Source organism: Canis lupus, chromosome 12 (assembly GCF_048164855.1).
Source record: "Canis lupus baileyi chromosome 12, mCanLup2.hap1, whole genome shotgun sequence".
Lineage (NCBI taxonomy): Eukaryota > Metazoa > Chordata > Mammalia > Carnivora > Canidae > Canis > Canis lupus.
In genome coordinates, this window is record NC_132849.1 from 63,297,604 (window position 1) to 63,317,615 (window position 20,012).

The 20,012-nt window shown below is 54.1% G+C and overlaps 1 protein-coding gene across 8 annotated transcripts in view; it reads left to right on the forward strand.

Moving 5' to 3' along the window:
• Window positions 1–20,012, forward strand: part of EIPR1 (EARP complex and GARP complex interacting protein 1) — a 120,282-nt gene that overhangs the window by 62,869 nt on the left and 37,401 nt on the right. The window lies entirely within an intron of this gene.

Here is a 20,012-nt window from a genome sequence, read left to right on the forward strand (position 1 = left end):
AAGGCGGTGACCTCCTGGGGTTTGGCACATGGGCAGACGGACAGGAGGCTGGCAGCCTGGGGCCAGGACATGCCGCCCTAGGAGGACTGTCGGCAGGCCCACTGGATGGGAGCCGCGGTGGTCTTTCCCAGGGTCGTTTTCGGTGGGGTGAAGAGTCCCTGTGCATTTGACCAGTTCGTCTTTGGCTGATATTTATTTTTAATACTTTGCTCTTACACACAAAGCTGTGATGGGAATCTGCACATACATCTTTTGTCCTTGTCTGAGTTTTCCTTCTGGAAAGATTTACCCAGGAGGACTCACTGGGTCTCTACGTATCGTCAGGCAGCCTCGCCGCCCCTTGGTCTCTTCCTGCCTGAGTTGCGGGGACTCTATGTCCCACCCCATCTGCCTCCCCTGCAGCCCTCTGCGCCCAGGCCACACTTACCTACAGGTGGCCAGGCCCTGCTTTTATCTCCTCATCCTGCTGCCTGGGCTGAGGGAAGCCATCCCCGAGGGTGTCTCCTGCAGTGGGGGGCTCAGGAGGGTTCCACCCAGAGGTGACACACGTCACTGGTGTAGCACCTAGCCAGCAAGGGCACAAAGGCTGCTCAGAGGAAGGGAAGCCAGATCTCCATGAGCAGTACTGAAGACGGCCACTCGCTCGGGAGGGTAAGACAGGGAACCCAGAGAGGCATGGAGGGGGTGCAGAGGGGAGCAGGCAGGGGCAGGGCTCAGCGGAGCCCAGGGTTCCCGGACCCAGCATAGAAAGGGGCAGTGTGTGATGACAGGCCCTGCAGACAGGGCAAGGAAGACGGAGTACAGGCCGACATGCCAGCGTGCATGCTGGCACAGCACCACCCGGCGTCCACACCCCGGGGGACGGGAGCTGCGAGCTCGCACTTGGTGATTCCTGGTGGCTCCTAGATCTTCACCCGCTCAGGCTCGCTCATGGAGGAGGTGTTATTCCCATGCTGTTGATGGGAAAACACTTCTCCAGGGTTGCAGAGCACCTGAGTCAGATCTGGGCTTCAAACTCGTGTCTTCCAGCTCCGGGGTCTGTTTTCCTGTCGCAGGCTCCCGTGGCTCCATGTGGAGAACCCTTCCATGGCTGTGTCAGGTATGGAGCAGAGGGTGGTACTCTGGGACACCGTGTGCCAGGCCCCCGTCTGGAGCCTGCAGCACCCGTTGTGTGAAGACTGCCCCCTCGGGCCACCCTCAGCCCCCTTGGTATTTGTAGACACCTGAGCACCTGGAGGTTGTCAGATGCAAAATGTGTAAGTACAGAAGATGTCATTAAGCCCCCCACGTAACTTGGGTTTTTTGCATTTCATGGGGAGATCCAGAATTTCAAAGTAGTTGCCCTATGCATTTGAGAAAGATTGTTGATCAAACAGATGTTTAAAATGCGTCTTTCAGAGTTCACCCACCCTCTTCCTGCGTCTTCACCATTTTCAGTGAAACGAAGAGAGGAAAGAGGAGCTCACAGTAGGTGAGAGGGCGGATCATCCCGTGGCCTACAGGGCTGTGTCCTCGTGTTTAGCCGACCGGCGTTGTTTAATTGGGGCGCATCGTCGAGATGCGTCTCCCCGTACGCCCAGCGTTGTGTGAGGGTGGGTGCGGGGTGCTGCATTCATTAGGGAGGCCGTGAGATCAGCCTATCTGACAGTGGAAGAGTCGGGCTTCTGGAACTGGCTCCTCGTCCCTGCCACACCGAGAGCATTAATGGGCACCAGCTGGGCTTCCCCGCGCACAGTGGCGGCCGTGGCGGCTGCAGAGAGCCTCCGTGCCCACGCGAGCACACACTTCAGTGGCCGTTCCCCGGGCAACGGCGTCTCGCAGCCAGCTGGCTCTGCCCCCGAGCCCATCAAAGCGCACACCCGCCAGGAGCCGGCGCTGTGCCCGCCACCGTCTGTAGGCTCTGATGTCGGAGCATTTGCAACCGGGTTTCAAGGTTAAACACGAGGGAATGAACGAGGGGACTACGTAGTCAGGGACCGCAGCTCGGGGCATGTGTAGGTGTGCGTGGGTGTGCGCAAGGTGAGCGGGAGGGAGGGAACGCCCAGCCGTTGGCGGCCGTCAGGTTTCACGTTTGCTCCAGACAAAAGGCGCAGAGAATGGGTTCCCTTGCTTTGCCTAGGGTGAAAGGACGTGTGGCCAGGAGCAGCCCGCAGCCGTGTCCCCGGCTGGGCCATGCGGGCTGCTGCAGGGCGGGCCTGGAGCCCCTTGAAGGCTCCGTGGGGAGGGGGCTCCAGCGTGGGCGTGGGGGCCTCGAGCACTTGTGCCCGGCCGGCGGGCTCACCCGACCATGGCGCTCGTGGCCTTTGCCCGCGGATTTCCATGAACTGACTAACTTAGCTGACTGGGCTGGATGCCTCCATATGATGATACGATGCTGGTCAGCTCTTTTGCAATATTGAATACGAAATTCCCATTTTTAAGCACTTCACCTTTTAAAGCGTTCCAGTGTTTGAATTTGGCCTTTCCATCTGACACCGACTCAATTTAATTAGTACAAGATCCTTTGGTGTTTAATTCGGGGGCTCTGCACGTTTCATACAGGCTTCGGTTTTAATCTCCCATTTCTGTTAAGAGCATTTGTTGTTTTTTTTTTCTCTTTTCCTGATCCATCTGTAGGAGTTTGAAATAATCATAATTACTTATGGAAAGATATGGGAAATTAAGGTAATTTGTTTCGGAATTGGGTTTTAATTTGGGGTGTTGGACAGGTGAAATTAGGAATCCTTCCACCCGCACATTGTGACTTCATGAGATCGGCTCCTGTTCTTGAATTGGCCGCCTATCAAGAACCTCCATGAGGCGCAAGAGGGGTCACGCTCACTGCGGTCAGCAGCACGCGTACTGGGTCCTCACGGGCACTGGGGGCTCACAGCGAGTGTTTGGAGCAGATGACTCGGTTTCTGAACCCTCATTTTTTTCTTGAACTCGAACTACTCCCTTCCACTTGCCTTTCTCCTCATTTTGTTTTTCCTTTTCATAAAGAAGATACTTCCCTGGGGGCCAGTCCTGGGTCTGTTTCATAATGATCTCCTTTTCTTAGAATTGCTCTTTACTCTGTCCTTTCTGCCTCCAGGCTGGCCTCCAGGGCTGGTGATGTCCACAGACACTCCCTCCTCCTGGTGGACAGGACGTCAGGAGCAGGACCACCGCCAGCTGGAGGGCACTTGTGGGCACAGTAGACAAAGGTCCTTTCCCAAGTTTTCAAGTTGGGTGGGTTTCATACCAATTAGTGTAAGCCGACTGCTCTAGCGATGAGGGGTCACAGGCACACACAGGGGAGAGGACCCGCATCCTCTGGGTTGTTGCGTGGGGGGCATATGCGGGGACACTGGCCCTACCTGTCCCCTCTGCAGGGCTCCTCGTGTAGGAAGCAGCCCCCACAGCCGTGCACAGTGCCTGGCACAGGAGAAAAGTGACAGAGCGTGCACGAACCAGGGAGAAGGGGCCAAGGCAAGGGGATGGTGGCCACCATGCAGGTGGCTCCTAGGAGTGACTTGGGGGCACCCCGTGGGGCTGCAGTGAGCTGGAGCCCAGAGGCTGTTGCAGACAGCAGGGAGCATGCGACCTTAGCACTCTGGCCCTGGCACGGAGCTGGGCCAGACTCACCTTGGGCTGGAGGAAGCCCCGCTGAGCGCTTGTTGCATTCGAGCCATGTTAGGTGGCCGCCCACGAGGGTGTGCTTGCCCACAGTAAAGTCAGATGGGGCGTTTGCCTGGACTTGAAAAGGCAAGCCGACTTCCACAGTGAGCATATGACGTCCCCAGCGAGCATACTGCACCAGGCAGGTGCGCTAGGGAGTCGGCCGCTGCAGCCCGGCTGTCCTGGCGCTGATTCCAGTGGTCCATCCATCCGTGGCCTGGCGACTGCTCCGTCTGACTGAGCCGCAGGATGGCCTGTGAGGTGCAGCGTGGGGCAGCACAGGGACAAGAGGGATGCAGGTTGGCGGGCCGGCCTGTGTGCGGCAGGGGACACGGGTGATCGAGGCACAGAACGTGGGTATGGGGGAGAAGGGCGCTGGGCAGATGCTGTGGTAGCAGAATGTATGAAGGGGAGCTTGCCACACAGGGCAGATAATGTGGGAAGAGAAAGGACTGGAATTAAGGCCGAGTTCTCCCTCATTACCTCCCCCGAACCCACCAAAGACCAGCAAGAAAAGAGGAGCACGGCACTTGCCTTTCCTGTTGAGGGTAGTTCTAGAAAAGCGTGAGCCAGGATGGACTGTGCAGAGTGAGTCACAGCCTGTCCCCCCGCCCCTGTCCTCACAGCAAGCTCCCTGCAGACCGGCGGCCCTAGGACACCTGGGAGGCGGGTCCGGGGACACCATGCGTCATGACCACGCCCATGGGCCACGTGTGATGGGCCCGTGCTGCGTGCACACGGGGTGCTGCTGTGGCCGTGTCGCCTGTACACCCAGCTGTCTGCAGGTTGTAGGCTACTGCGCGGGGGTGCCCTGTCCCGCGGCCTCTTGTGCTCCCTTTATCACACAGCTCCCCCGTGCTTCATGGGTGTGTCGTGAATACTCTGTTTCCGTGTCCTTGGTCCTCAGAGCCCCGGAGCGGGCCCCCGCGTCCCACTCGCTCAGACTGAGCCGAGGCCGTGGCTCGGAGCCGCAGGTCAGTCTCAGCACGGCCTGTCCGGGCTCCGCGTGTGCACACCCCCCGTGCCCAGCGCTTACCGACAAGCTGAGTATTTCAGGGTAGAAACCGCGTGGACCGGTATTGTTACGAGGGGGTTTTTGATGTTTGAGCCTGGGGCACATAGTAGAAACCTAAACACATCCATCAGGAAATCATGGCGTTATCGAAGAATGAAGGTATGAGGGCGTTTTTGGGGGGTGTTAATTAATTTCTGACATGAGTGGCTGCCAGAGTAGTTTATAATAGTGGTTTTAGAAACCATCGCTGAAGGTGGTGCCTGCCATTTTTGCTCCAGCTAATGCTGATGAATCACCGTGTTCTCTGTTTTAATGGGAATGTGGATGGTCCCTGTCCAGAAAGCAAGCGCTGGGATGCCAAGTGAGTGTCACTGTTGCCTTTTTGTAGTTCCGAAAAATGAGTGGCTGCATGCGGAGTGCAAGTTAATGGGCGTATCAGCGAAGAGTTCTGCGGTAGGTGCCAGGGCGCTCCGCGTGCTTGGCGGCAAGGCCGTCGGGGAGTAAGGCTGGGCGGCATGCCGGGCCGGCACCCCATCCTGGCAGCCCTCAGTGCGGGCGCAGAGCCACAGCTCCCGAGTGTCGGTAGCTGGAAAGAGCCGGGGCTCTGTGTAGTTGGGTTCTGAGATGAACAGACCTCTCAGGTGGTCAAAAGGTGACCCAGGCCCCAGGTAGAGCCCAGCATCTCGTCAGAGAGGCAGCCCTGAGCGGGGCCACTGGCGGAGCAGCCCCGGCCCAGCCCTGGTGTGCGGTCAGGATGCAGAGTATGGGCTCGGCCTGGCTGTCTCCTGGGCTGCGTCCTGCCACGGTGCCAGTGCTGTGCGTCCTGCTGGGCAGGGCTGAGGACGGAGGGGATGGTGCTGTGGGCAGCCTCGCTGGGAGCTGGCTGTGAGTGCAGGCGTGTCCCTGCCAGCACCTGCGGAGAAGCGGTCCCTTGGGGGAAGTTTCAGCAGCTACCCTGGTGGCCCAGTGGCTGTGGGCAACATGGGGCCTTGGGTCCTGGGATATCCATCTGCAGGACCTCGGGGACACAGGGGTGGGGCTGGGCAAGTCCTGCTACAGGTGCAGATGCTGCTGGGATTCTCAGCAATCCTGACGGAGGGCAGGGTGCTGGGCTGCGCTCTGGGACGCCGGGCGTTTGCATCGACCTCATAGGTCTGTGCTTAGCTGGCTCCACCCCTAGCTGGTGGGCCTGTCCTGCAGGGAGCGACAGACACTTGCATTCACACCCAGAACAAGGGAGAAGAGGTGCCATTGTCTGTGTCATGCCAACCCCCGGAATGCTTTGTCTTCAGCCTCCCGTCATCCTTGCTGCAGTCCCGGAGGCTCCAGAGGTGTTGGCGCTCAGGGAAGGTGGGTTACTTCTCTAAGGTCATACGGCCAGTTGAAGGTGGGTGGGGACATGGGGCAGGGCCTGCCTGGTGGCAGAGCCGACCCAGGTGACCCTGCACACCTGCACAGGCCACTCTGTCTCCTCGGAGCCCCAGGAAGGACCTTACCCGTCCTGTGCACTTTGGTCAGTTAATTACAAAGGAGGGAAACTAGGGGCCCCTGGGTGGCTCCATTGATCAAGCGCCCAACTCGATTTCTGCTTAGGTCATGATCTCAGGGTTGTGGAATCAAGGCCTGCGTCTGGCTCCCTGCTCAGCGTGGGGTCTGCTTGAGATTCTCCGTCTCCCTCTGCCCCTTCCCTGCTCACACTCCATTTGTCTTTTGAAAATAAATAAATAAATAAAATCTTTTTTAGAGAAGGAGAGACACCATAAAAGTGCCTGGGTGCGGGGGTGGCCCCGCTTTGTAAGGCCATGAGGCAGATGAACAGGTTAGCTCGTGGGAAGCCCTTGGAGACAGGCAGGTAGTGTGACACTTGCCACACGTTCCAGCCGCCCCTCACTCCTTACCATTGTAATGCCATCTGTCCCTGACATCGGGTCGAGGCCTGTTCACTGTGCTGAGGCTTCTGCTTCTGTGTCACCTTCTTACATAGATTGTTCCCATAAAACGTCATCTGCAGTGTCCAGTTCTAGTTTCAGTACATTGAAGAAAGAACTCAGATACTGTTAAGCTGTCCGACTCCAGAATCCTTCTAGATTCCGTGGACCTGACCCCCTGACCTCTCCTCCAGTCTCCGCCTACTATTGGGCCCCGGGGCCGTGCCCGCCACGTCTCCACCTCTGGGTGTCTGTGTGCTCCCCTCTGGGCACTCCCTTCTCACCTTCATTCCACGTGCTCAGTTCTTCCAGATGTTTCTGATCTGCTGCAACATTGCCAACTCAGATGCTTATTTCAACAGTTACAGGTGTTATTTCTAGACATTTTATTTGGTTCTTTAAAAAATATTCCTGGTGAATTTTGGTTGGTGGTCTTTTTTGCTTGATCACATTTTTGACTCCAGCTTGCTTTCTTTTTCTTTTTCTTTTTCTTTTTCTTTTCTTTTCTTTTCTTTTTTTTTCTTTTCTTTTCTTTTCTTTTCTTTTTTCTTTTCTTTTCTTTTTTCTTTTCTTTCTTTTCTTTTCTTTTTCTCTTCTCTTCCTTCCTTCTCTTTCTTTTCTTTCCTTCTTTCTTTCTTTCTTTCTTTCTTTCTTTCTTTCTTTCTTTCTTTCTTTCTTTCTTTCTTTCTTTCTTTCTTTCTTTCTTTCTTTCTTTCATTTTAAAGCTCCTACTGTCTGAAGTCACTGGGACCCTCACTCTAGGTTCCTTCTTCTGGCCAGCTCTCACTCAGGCACTCTTGTCACTGTGAGTTTCATCCTGTTTTATTACCAGCCCTTGTTGGGCTGCTCTGAGTCCTGAGGGCCTGGCCTGGGGGTACCTTCTTCTAGAGTTTGCACCATCTGGAAGACACCCAGGAGGACTTGTAGTTAGATTCTTGGCCTAGGATTTCGTGGTGTAAATTCAAGGTGTAAATTCAAGCCCGGACTTCTGCGAGGACCAGGGCAGGGTGCAGATTCCCAGGTAGATGCCGTCTGCTCAGAGCCATGGCTGAGATAACACGCGTCCTTGATGTCTCTATCCCAGCTCTGTCTTTTGATGAGAAAGTGGCCCTTCTGGAATCCACACTTTTGCCAAGGTCCCAGTCCCAGTCCTCACCCTTTGCTGGGCCTCATGCCTATGTCCCGCTGACTGTGTGGCCTGTAGATTCCCAGTGGGACACAGATAGGGAGAGGGCAGCCATCGTTTACCTTTGTGGCTTCCACAACAGCTTTAGTTTTTGCTCCTGGTCATGTTGTTTCAATTTCCTGAAAGCACAACTATGCATTTAAAAATACAGATAAGTGTTCTATAGAAGTATAATTTTTTTTCCAGGATACTTAATTAGCTGTATTGTTAGAATCAGAAGTCCCAGAATCTGTGAAGTTGATAAATGAAAGGAAATGTTGAAAAACAGCAGAACTGAAAAATAACACTTTTTTTTTTTTTTTTAAGATTTGTTTATTTGAGAGAAAGGGAGTGCAAATGCATGTGCTCATGCACTGCCTGGGGGAGCGGCGGAGAGAATCTCAAGCAGACTCCGCCCTCAGCGTGGATCCTGACACGGGGCCTGATCTCACGACCCTGAGATCATGACCTGAGCTGAAAATAAGAGTTGGATGCTCAACCAACTGAGCTGCCCTTGCGCCCCATGAGAAAAATAATCTTAAACCCTTTACTTCCTTCCTGGGCTCTCCACATAAACATCAGGCCGCCTGTGGCCCTGTTACCTGGGCCTCTCCTGGGCATCTCAGGAGCAGCACAACAGTATTTTTTCTGGATTGCTCGTCAGTGAATGATACCACGTCCTTTTGGATATCAGGGTGAGTTTATCCGTCAGGATCAAGAAGCCACACACCAGGTGTTTCAGAAAGAGGGCATTCCATACAGCAGATGGGGAGTTCAGGCAACAAGGGGCTGCTGGCATGACATGGATCTTCTGCGACAGGAGGCAGCCCACACCCTGCCCGTGGTGATGTTCTAGGAACCTGGCTGCTTAAAGGAGGCCCCCGGCAGCACATGCTCTGCTGGGGAGTCGGGGAACGGCCAGCATCCCTGCAGTAGGTCTTCTTGGAGCCTCCCTTGTAGTTGAGACGCTGGGGCGAGTGACCATGTGAGCAGGTAGATGCACACTCTGCTACTTCTCAGCAGTCCACCTGCATACCTTCCTTGTTTTGATTTTGTTCTCTTCTTGCCAAGCCTGATCTCATGGCCAGGATGGAAGCCACTGTTGAGATGTGGGTGTGATGTGCTCTGACCGTCCACCTACCTGGGCAGCGTGGACTGTCAGGCATCTGCTCAGGCTTTGTCTCCTTTCACACACTGCTGCATACGGTGCTTCCCGTTGGCGCCGTGTCTGGGCAGAGCAGTCTCTAAGCCAAGGGCGAGTGTTCCTCCCCTGGGATCAGGATTATCCCGAGTAGAGGCAATACAGCCACCAGATTAGGAGCCTGCTGTGCCTTTGGGACCTGCTTGGACCCGATTTTGTATGGAATGCACAAAATTCCCACTCGATGTTGGCTGCATCTGCCTCTCCGTATGCTGTGGTGGATCAGATGACACCCATTCTGTGATGTACAGGACTCGGCGCACAGTATTTGCCTCCCACAATCAGGTGGTCCACTCCTGCCCACCAGCGTCCCGGAGCCAGCCACGAGCTGTTTCCTGACAACAGCGTGATGCCACATGTAAGCAGGCACCGCTTGGCAGCCTGTGACTCTGCTCTGGGGCTCGCCTGAGGCTCCGCATGGTGGTTGTTTGGCCTGGACCTGCGAACTCCAGCGGGGCCCCATGCCAGGACCCACAGCAGCACGTCTCTCCGTTCAAGCTCCACTTAGGTGTCAGCCTGACGGGTGGCGAGGTTAGAGCCCCATGGTCAGCATGTCCTCTGTTATCTCCGAGATTCAAAAAGGCCATCCAAAGTTGGGCCTCCTCGTGGCAAGGATACCCCAGTGTGGTCCCGATCGCTGGACCGTTGGGGTATCACCGAGGCGGTGGCACTGGGGTTCCACAGGCTTTCTCCTCAGCCCATGCACGTCCCTCTCACTCTCCCTGTGATGCAGCGTTTCCATGGGGTCATCGTGTACCATTTGGGTCATGAGGTGGAAACCAGGGCAGTTTGGTTTAAGGAATTATTATGATGGAAGACTGACTCATTCCTGATTGGTGCCCTAGGACCCAGGGAACCCAAGAAAGGAAGTACACGGGCTCAGACTGTGCTGGACAAGGCAAGGCTCAGGCCGCTGGATGGCAGGGGAGGGGCCGTGCAGACTGTGTTGGGGAAGATGTGGCTCAGCCTGCAGCTGTGGCCAGTGGAGCAGCTGTGTAGTACCCGGTAGGCAGTAGGCCCCCCTTGGTGTCAGGTGGTCACAGCAGTCACAGCAGAGTGTGGTGTGCCCTGGAGTGTGGAGGGAGTGAGAACCGAGGGGCCGGGGCCGGGTGCAGAGGGGCCATGCAGGGGCCTGTGGAAAGTACCAGAATGCCAGGCCGAGTGTGAGGCCTCACACACTGAGCTGTGTGGGCAGGAAGCCTCGCAGTGGGTTGTGTCAGAGCACATAGGAAGCTTGTTGTCGGGTGGAGGCAGCAGGGTCGTGGAGAGACGAGGCTCTGGGGCCTGTTCAGGGGCTGAGCTCCCTCGACACCCTCACAGACACTGCTCGTGGGACCCCATTGCAGTGGAGCCCCGTGGCTTCTCACAGCAGGGTGTGCAGGGCGCACACGGGCTACAAGCATGCTCTGAGCCAGGAAGGGCGGTGAGTGTTGCCTGCAGAGGGCCGGGGTGCAAGGATGGCAGGCTCTGTGGGCCGTGCATTCCCTTGCTCTTACACTGTCCTTGGCTTCCGGGCCCTGCAGACACAGGTGGGGCCGGATTTGGGCCAAGGTGTGCCCACTCTGGATGAGTTTCCTGTGGGGAGTGCCAACGTGGGCTTGCTGGGCAGCTGTTGTCCTGCTGGGGGCGGGACCTGGCTGCTGGCGATCCCTCCACACTGGTTCTGGGAGAAAATACTCCTTCCAGATCCATCACTCTGAAGCCAGGGGCTACATTGTTCTGTGTCTGTGGCACCAGCGCATCAGAAATAGCAGCAGTTGGCGTCACTGCCTGCTGAAGACTGTCATAATCCACTGTCGTCCTCCAAGAACTGCCTGCTACGCGGGCCTGCCTGGGGACCTGATGGGACCTGATAAAAATCAGCAGGCTGGCATCTTTCAAGACTTTGATGGTGCTCCGAGCCCTCCGTTCCCACCCGTGAACAGTGCTGTCTTTGGTGACTGTTTTGATAGGGAAGGGGACCTCCAGGGGCTTCCGTTGTGCTTCCCGTCATTATCGGCTCCTGCCGTGCCTGCCTGCCCCTTCCCTCGACACGTTCGGGAACCGGGCGATCGCTGCAGCCCGCCGGCTCTCTGAGGTGGACTGGGGCCATGCGTCTGTAGGTCTGGCTGTTGGCCGGTGGGACCCCTTGGGTCTGGCATGGGCTCTTGCAGGTCTGGGCCCTTCTGTCCCTGTCCCGTGGTGCCACTGTCCTAGACCTCCTGGCATGGCTTTTTCTAGGGAAGCTTAGAGGAAAACCTTGGGATTTTTTGTTTGTTTTTGTTTTTATTTGCTTTTTAAAAAGATTTTATTTATTTGTTATTTATTATTTATGGATTTGGGAGAGAGCATGAGCAGGGGGACGGACAGAGGGACAGGGAGAAGCAGACTCCCCGTTGAGCAGGGAGCCCAGCGGGGACTTGATCCCAGGAGCCCAGGGTCATGACCTGAGCCCAAGGCGCCCCTGACAACCTTGTTTATTGTGCAGCAGTGTTATAGGGAAGCCTGGGGATGGGGGGCTGGGTCCCCCGAAGAGCAGGGGCTCTGAGTCTGTGAACCTGTCTTTGGTCGAGCACTGAGTGAGAGGTGGGGGGCTCTTCACTGGTGGCTCCCGGTGGGTTTCTGCTCCGGCCAAGTCGTGCCAGTCACATAGATCAGGGGGTGCTGGGGTGCCTGGCTGGGTCTCTTCTCCCTTCCCTGCTACCCGACGGCCACCTGGGCTAACATGCTCCAACCGGCCCTTCATTGCTCTGCCCACCTTGTCTCTGGAGATCAGTTCTCCTGCCCCCTCCACCCTTGTCCTTGCAGTCAGGGAGCTCGTCGCTGCCCCTGCACCACCCTCAGAGCTTCTCGGGGCACCAGTGCCGGGAGGGGAGGTGCCAGCCTCACTGTCACCAGGGTCTAGGATTTGTACCCGGCGTGCCCTACGGCATGTGAAGGCCAGGGGAGAACCGCATTTGGGCACAGCTCTGCGGCTTAGTGGTGTGCACGCCGAGCTCCCCCTGTCCGGGGTGACTGCTTAGCGGAGCTGGATGGCTCCTCATTCATCCTGCTAGGCCTGCGCCAGACGCAGCGCTGGTCGAAGTCTAAAAATAGCCGTCGGGTTGCGAGTGCGCCCACCGCATCGCGCTCCGCGCGGCCGCCAGAGCCTCCTCCCTCCGGCTGGGGATCAGATTATGTCCCCAGCCGGGGTGCTGCTCGCCCTTTGGCTGAGCTGGCTGGAGCGGCTATTCAGGCTTACAAAGGACCTAAGCTCCTTTGAATTGCTCTAAGCCCGGACTCGGTAATCCCTGACAGCGCGGCACACTCAGCGGGCACAGCGGGCAGCTTCGGGCCGCTCCTCCATTCATTGGCCCCGATTATCTTTTTATCTCATTAAGTGCCTGGGGCTCGCGTGTTCCGTGGGAAACACAGGCTCGGGCGTCCAGCTGGCCTTCAGGACACAGCTCCGTATCTTCTCTGCCGAAGCCGTGGGCTGTTGACGGGTCGGGTTGCCGCCTTGCCTCTCTGACCCTGGCGCTGCTGACACCCGCTTAACTTCGCGGGCCCCGGTGTCCTTGTTCATGGGGTGAGGGGCGGGCCTTCCCCTCTTGCTCACGGGGCGGCGTGCTCCGTGCCTGCGCCATGGGCGCGTGGGCCTGCCCTCGGGGGCTCCCGGTGGTTCCGGGCGCCGCAGGACCTCCGCTCAGGACGGACTGACACCCAGGGCGGAAGTGGGCTACTTGCTGGTTATTACAGCGTTTCCTTCTAAAGATCGGGCTTTCCTTCTTAACAGCACCTTCGTTCTTTGATAGCTGCTGGATTTGTGTTGAATGCTCTGTTGAGACTCCTGCAGATATGGAAATCCTCCGAGTTTCAGAACCAATTTGCATGTCTCGATGGGCAAACTCCAGCATTTCTTACTCAGTACTGTTTACCTTCAATTTCATCTGCTTCTGAGGATTTGGAGAGTTTCTGATAATGCCTACCGCGTTCCTTGGACGTGAAGCGCACTCTTTATTCTGCAGCTTGGCTCATTTCTCTGGTGGGTGATGTTGGCCGGTGCCCTGGGTGCCCACGATGTCACCTCCTGGTCTTTCTCAGGATGACTGACTTCTAGGGGTTACGTTTCTCAGTAAGTAGCTTTGGACTCACCTTGAACCATCACATTTTCATAGTAAATTCTGGTAACAGAATTTTATGATCTTTCAGAAAATCTAGACAAATTTCTTTTTTTGTTGCTAGAAATTTCCTCAATACACCAATTTTCAGAAAAATGTTTGGTTCTTTGCATTTTACAAGCATAGCTAGCACAGATTTCTTTTTGTCTTATGTGACCTTGTACGCTGCCGCCAGAGTTGGCGTTCTCGTCATTGTGCTCGGTCGTTCAGGTGTGGCCTGCTGGTGGGAGCGCCCCAACCCCCCACCTCCCTGTCCTGTCGCACGTCCCCAGCAGTGGGGGCAGCTCCCTCAGTTGCCCATCCTGGCGCGCCTTCATTCACTATCAACTCCGGCCCCGTGGGCAGTGCAAAGGAAGGAGGTCCAAGCGCCCTGCACCATAGTGTTCTTGGGCCGCGTGGCCCCTTTTGGCCCCTGGCAGGTCTCGAGGCGGTGCCCCTCCCCGCCACCATGGGAGCGGCACACGGGAGTGCTTATCCAGGGCTTCTAGAATGGAAGTGAAGGGCCATCTTTGCCAGCTGTCTACCTGGTGGTTTTGGGACCCTTCCCCTTCTTACCCGTGTAGTGCTCCAGACTCGGCTGCTGGCCTCGTTCCTGATTCAGTCCATCATACACGCCGGCACCAGATCCTCTGCTCTCAGGCACGGCGCTGGGCCTCGTTTCTTGGCATTGATGGAACGTGTGCTCTCTCTGCCAGGCACTTGTGGTCCTCATTCAAAGTTGTCGCCTCCACCCTGTTATCTAGAGCAGGTGCTCCACACTCCTCAGCTAGCCTTTCAGACCCTTCCCGGTCCCTCTCAGTAGGGCATCAGACCTCATTTCTTAGGGCTTTCATTCATTTTACTGTGTCCCACATTGAATGCTTGGCCTCTCTCTGTCCTCCAAAGCCACTGGTCCCCCAGTCCTCCCAGTGCAGTGCCTTACATCCATTTCCTTGTACCCCAGTCCCCACTGGGGCAGCGGCTAAATAATCTCCTCCCTCTGGAAGGTGTGTCTCTTCCCTGCAGCACTTGACCTGAATCTTGTTCTTGTATTATTTCACCATTTGGTTATTTGGCGTCACTGTGGGCAGTGCCTGTATTTAACTTGACTTTGTCATCTCGCTACCAAATGGAGGCAAGTGCACACACAGGTGATGATAGCTGGTGGCTAGGTGGTTTTTTAAGTCCGCTTATTGCTGCCTCACAAACACTCACAAAACCTCAGTGTCACATTGGCCATTGTCACTTCTGGTTTGAGGGGAACCCTGCTCTGCCCCTGAGAAGAACACACCCCACCCCCACCCCCACCATGGGAATTAGGACCTTCAGCCCTGCAAAGCCCATAGTTAGGGACACAGGAAAGGCCTGTGGGTCCTAGGGGAAGAGCAAGTGGATTCAGCCCTGCTCTCATTCCAGCTCCCCAGGCTAATGCATTCTCATGGTGCGGACACTTACCTATGTAGAAGAACTAGCTCCCCAGGGCTGTCCGTTCTTGTGGTGAGGACACAGAACCATGTAGAAAAAACAGCGCCTCAGGCCAGTGTATTCTCACGTTGAGGACATAGAACCATGTAGAAGGACCAGCTCTTCAGGCCAGTGCATTCTCATGTTGAGGATATAGAACCACGTAGAAGTACCAGCTCTGTAGGCCGGTGTGTTCCCAAGTTGAGGACACACTACCATGTAGGAGTACGAGCTCCCCAGGCCGATGTGCTCTCCTGTTGGGGACACAAAACCATGTAGGGGTGTATGGTCTGTGGAGTTGTTCTGTGCCCTGTGGGCCTGGCCTGCCTGCCTGTGTCCTGGTGAGTATGGCAGGGCTCTGGAGTGAGTGACACGTGGTCCCTTGGTGCCCTCTGGTCTACCTGTCAGGGCCCAGAAGCATGGCCACAGCAGTTTTTACAAAATGCATGTGATTCTCTGGAACCTGGAGGTTCTCCCCAGGAAGCCACTGCTGTACCATTTCTATCACTGACCCCTTTCACACGTCCACCAGGTCATGTGTCTTTAGCCTGCCCTGCTGCTGAGCCCTTGGGCCCTAACTCCCACTGAACCGGCAGCCTGCCAGGTTACCAAGCATCTGGGCTGGCCCGTTGTTCCTAGATGCAGAGCATGCAGCCTCTGGGATAGAGGCCCTCGGCCATTGAGCCTCCTCCTTTGTGGATGTAGGATGCCACTTCTCCAGAATACTGGACTTCAGACCTCACCAGGTTGCCAGGTCCTGAGTCTCCGTGGGGTATCTCGCACTTGCTTGCTGGGTCAGCTGCACGTGGTGCGATGCCATCACTGTCATGGCTTCGTGCAAGGTTCTGTGAGGTGTCCGGATGCCTTTGGAGTGTGTTAGGATAGCAAGTAGGAGCACTAACAGCTCTGCCGCAAAACCATGTGCAGTTTTTCTCTTCATAGAAACGTGGATGGTTTCCAGTCCTCTGTCTTCATTGGCATAGGAAGAAAGGCGCTTGGAGAGCAGTGTCTCCCTCACATACCTGAGGCTGGTGGAGCTCCTCTAATAGAGACTCACGTCTGACACTGCAGCTGTGAGCAGGGAGCCCGCTCTGTTGAGCTTAGAGGAGCCCCAGTCCTCCCCAGGACCCACTGACTTTGTGCAGAGGCCAGATGGCACTTCCATACCCTTGATCCTTAACATAGGCACACATCTCCACCATTTGTGATGGGGCAGGGCATCGGTGTACGTTCCATTTTACACTCATGGACCATGGAAATGTGCACTGGCTGGGTCTGCCCAGGAGGTCTGTTGAGACCGGGCCTTGTCTAGGACTTCATTTACCTGGCCCCTTAACGTCCCCACCCTCATTGGAGATGTGACATTTTGGGTCTCAGACCTTGCGTTCAGTAGACCTCCCAACTGTTGGGTCGCACCTGTTGCCCAGTCTATGACCACCATGTAAGTGGCAGTAAGTCCTTTTGAGGGCACACTGGGGTCATCATCCCCGTGGGTGCTTGCTTGCCCTGATGTTATGGGTTCCTGATTTCTGGGGATCTGGCCATATTTTCTGTAAGTGGATTTAGGTCTGAAACCTCAGACCAGAGCTAGGTAGGGGATAACGACTTGTAATGGGGTGACTCGCCTCAGCCTCCTACTCATCCATTCTTGCTTTCTTTGGAATTTGTATGTATGTATGCATGCCTGTATCAGGCGGCAGTGCTCTGTTGAGGGACCATCTGTTTTGCTCCTAGGAATGCTGTCTCTTGTTATCTGTCGCCACAGCTCGGCCAGTTGGCCTTCCCTTGGCTGGCACGCTGCCTTGTTGGTCATTATGATAATTGCTACCCCTGACTTCTGGCCGTCACATACCATCTCCAGGCCGCTATTGCTGTGGGGCCAGGCGTAGCTGCCGAAATCAGGAGTGGCCACAAAGCCCGTTATCAACAAGTCACACTCTGTGACGGCCCGTCCTGAGAGTAGAATTATTGGGTTGTCTGGTAAGTGAATGCTCAGCTGCCAAAGCGTTTTCCAAAATGCTGTACTATGTTACGCTATTTCCAGCAATCTGCAAGAGATCCAGTTCTACATCTTTGCCAATACTTGGTATTGTTGATCTTTTTAAAGTTTAGTCATTCTAGTAGGTGTGTGGTGCTGCTCGTTTGGGTTTTATTTTGCATTTCCCCAGTTACTGTTGATGTTGAGCGTCCTTTCTGGTGATTGCTGACGGTTCGTGTTTTCTTTTTCTTTTTTTTTTTTTTTTTGGTTCGTGTTTTCTTTGTGAAGTGTCTGATTCCATCTTCTGCCATTTTTAAAAATTGGGTTATTTGTCTTATTAAATTCTAAGAGCTCTTTATTCTCGATACAAGCCCTTTGTCAGATATATGTATTATGAATACTTTCTTCCAGTTTTGCTTCATTTTTTTCTTTTTTTAAAAGATTTTATTTAATTGAGAGAGGGAGAGAATGCACACAGGTAAGAGGGGAGGGACAAAGGGAGAGGGAGAAGCAGGCCCCTCAGTGGGCAGGGAGACCAACTGGGGGGTGTTCCATCCCAGGATCCGGAGATCAGGACCTGAGCCAAAGGCAGACACTTAACTGACTGAGCCACCCAGGCGCCCCTTGCTTTATTTTTCCATGGTATCTTTTTAAGACCAGAAGTTTTATTTATTTTTTTTTCAAGATTTTATTTATTTATTCATGAGAGACACAGAGAGAGAGAGGCAGAGACACAGGCAGAGTGAGAAGCAGGCTCCATGCAGGGAGCCCGATGTGGGACCCGATCCTGGGTCCCCAGGATCACACCCTGGGCTGAAGGCGTTGCTGAACCGCTGAGCCGCCCGGGCTGCCCAAGATCAAAAGTTTTTTATTTTGTGAAGTTCAGTGTGTTTTGGTGGATGGAAGTTCTTAATTTTAATGTGATCTATGTTATCAGTCTTTTCTGTTATGGTTAGTGTTTTATTCTGTCCTGTTTAGGAAATATTGCTTATCCCAAAGTTGTGAGGATATTCCACTATGTAATGTAGGAAAAGTTGGTCTTCTTTCATCTTTCACGTTTTGATCTTAAGTCTGTCTAGAGTTGGTTTCTGTGTATGTTATGAGGTAGGCTGCAAGTTCATTTTTCACACGAATATACAATCGATGTGGCATCTTTTACTACAAAGAGCATCTTGTGTCTACTCCAGTGCAGTGGCATTTTTGTTGTAAGTCAGCTGACCATCCTCGTAAGGTCTCCTTCTAGGTTGCATTTTCTTTCTCTGGACTCTATTTATCTGTGTACGAACACCAAATTCGTCCCAGATTAGTAAATCTGCACATTTTGTTCTTCTCCGTGTGGGCAGTTCTTGTTTCCATGTAAACTTTAGAACTTCAAAAGCAGGTTGTTGGCTTCTACCAAAAAAAAACAAAAAAACAAAAAAAACAAAAAAACCTTTTGGAGCTTGAATTAAGGTTCATGGACCCTTTACAGCAGTGAAGCTTCCAGGCTGTGAACATGGGATAGCCCTCTGCGTGTTAGCCTTTACCTTCTTTCAGTGGTGGTTTCCATTTTGCCACGTGTAGGTCTTGTACCTCTTTAGTTTGAGATGTTATCGAGTACTTGATTTTTTTTTAATGTGATTGTAAATGCTTTTAGAATTTTTCTAAGTTTTTATTGCTAATCTATGGATGTCCAGTTAATTTTATATATCACCTTGGTGTTCAGCAGTTTTGCTAAATTCCCTGTTTTGTTTCTAACAGTAGGGTGTGCATTGTCTTGTGTTCTAGACACATCATGAACAAGTAGTGGTGTTTTCATTTCTTCTCCTGTTCTTATGGCTTTATTTTTTCGTTGCTGTACGAAGTAGTCAGGACCTCAGTATGTCGCTAACTAAGCAGCCCTACAGAGCATTCTTGTCTGATTAGTCTTCTCAGGGGGAAAGCATTTACTGTCTCCCCACTGCCTGCTGTGTTTGCTGGGTGAGCAGGGAGTTGAGGGAAAGACTGACCTTCCTGACACCGGAGAAGGATTTGTTCTGTGGGTCTCTGCCACCAGCGCATCTCCCCTAGGCAGGCTGGGGCCCTTCCGCCCTCCCGCAGAGACGCCACACTGGCTTCTCACACTGGTAGCTCCATCACCTTTGCAGGTGAGGTAGGTCGTCTTTCTCTCATTTAGGGAGACTCCCGTCCTCTGTGCCTGTTTCAGCCTTCATTTCCTCCTTCTGCCTCAAGAGTTGCCAGCTCTCTCATCAGTCAGGTATCCTTGTGTTTTAGGAGAGCCACTGCAGCCTCGCAGCTCTGCAGAAAGGCCATGTGCCTGGGAGGTGGGTTCCACAAGAAAATTAGTTTCTCATGTAGAAAAGCCAGGGTGCACTGCGTTTTCCTCGGTGAAACAGGAAGGTTGACGTGAAATGTATATATATATGGCTCAGCAGCAGTATGTGAAATGAGCACCGAGACTGGGGTTGGAGAGCCCTGGTGGGAACCCCAGCCGTCCCCCCGAGCCGCCCCCCGGTGCTCCAAGCATGGGCGACGATGGTAACCAGACTGCCCGTGGAGTCAGGCATCGCCCGTCGAGTCCACTGACGCGCTGCCTGGCTGACAGCTGGTGTTGGGATTGAAGGAAGACAGAACTGATAAGTGGGACACTCCCCAGTGTGGGTGCGGCCCCCTCGTGTTCTTATTTCACTTGGGAAGCACTGTGCGTGCGGGGTTCTCCTCGTTCTGCATTTCCTTTATGGTCCTCACTGGATGTCAGCCGTGCTTTAGTGTTGAAACCCGTTCCTTGTTTTAGCATCGTGCATTATAGTCCTTTAAAAGGGAAGGTGTTTCGCACGTATGCAGTTTGGAACTAAATGGAAAACACATTTGAAAGGATTTATATTTAGGAATTTATTTATTTATTTAATTAATTAATTTATTTATTTTTAAAGATTTTATTTATTTATTCATGATAGTTACACAGAGAGAGACAGATAGGCAGAGACACAGGCAGAGGGAGAAGCAGGCTCCATGCAGGGAGCCCGACGTGGGATTCGATCCCAGGTCTCCAGGATCGCGCCCTGGGCCAAAGGCAGGCGCCAAACCACTGCGCCACCCAGGGATCCCTATTTAGGAATTTATGATTAAGTTTTTATCACATAATGTTAAATTTGATTTTGGGGGTGTCTTATTTGTGTTTTTATCTTATTGAAAAATAGCGTAGAGGGGCAGAGACCAGGTGCCTGGCATGTTCCCCGAAAGCAGGTGTCCCTGGTCTTACCCAAGCTTGGTTTCCTTATCCACGAAGTGGCATTTCACAGTGCTCTGCGAAGACACAGCTTCCTGGAGCATCTTGGAAATCAAGTGTCAGGACTCGGAGGGGCGGGCAGTGAGCACCACCGTTGTCCGTAGGAGGTGCCGTGTCCTCACGGTGCCCTCGGGCTCTGGGCTGCTCTCTGCCTGGAGAGCCAGGGCCCAGCAGGAGCAATGCCATGTGTGCTCCAGGGTGGGGGTCCCACACGCCCATCACCGTAGCGCCCTGGG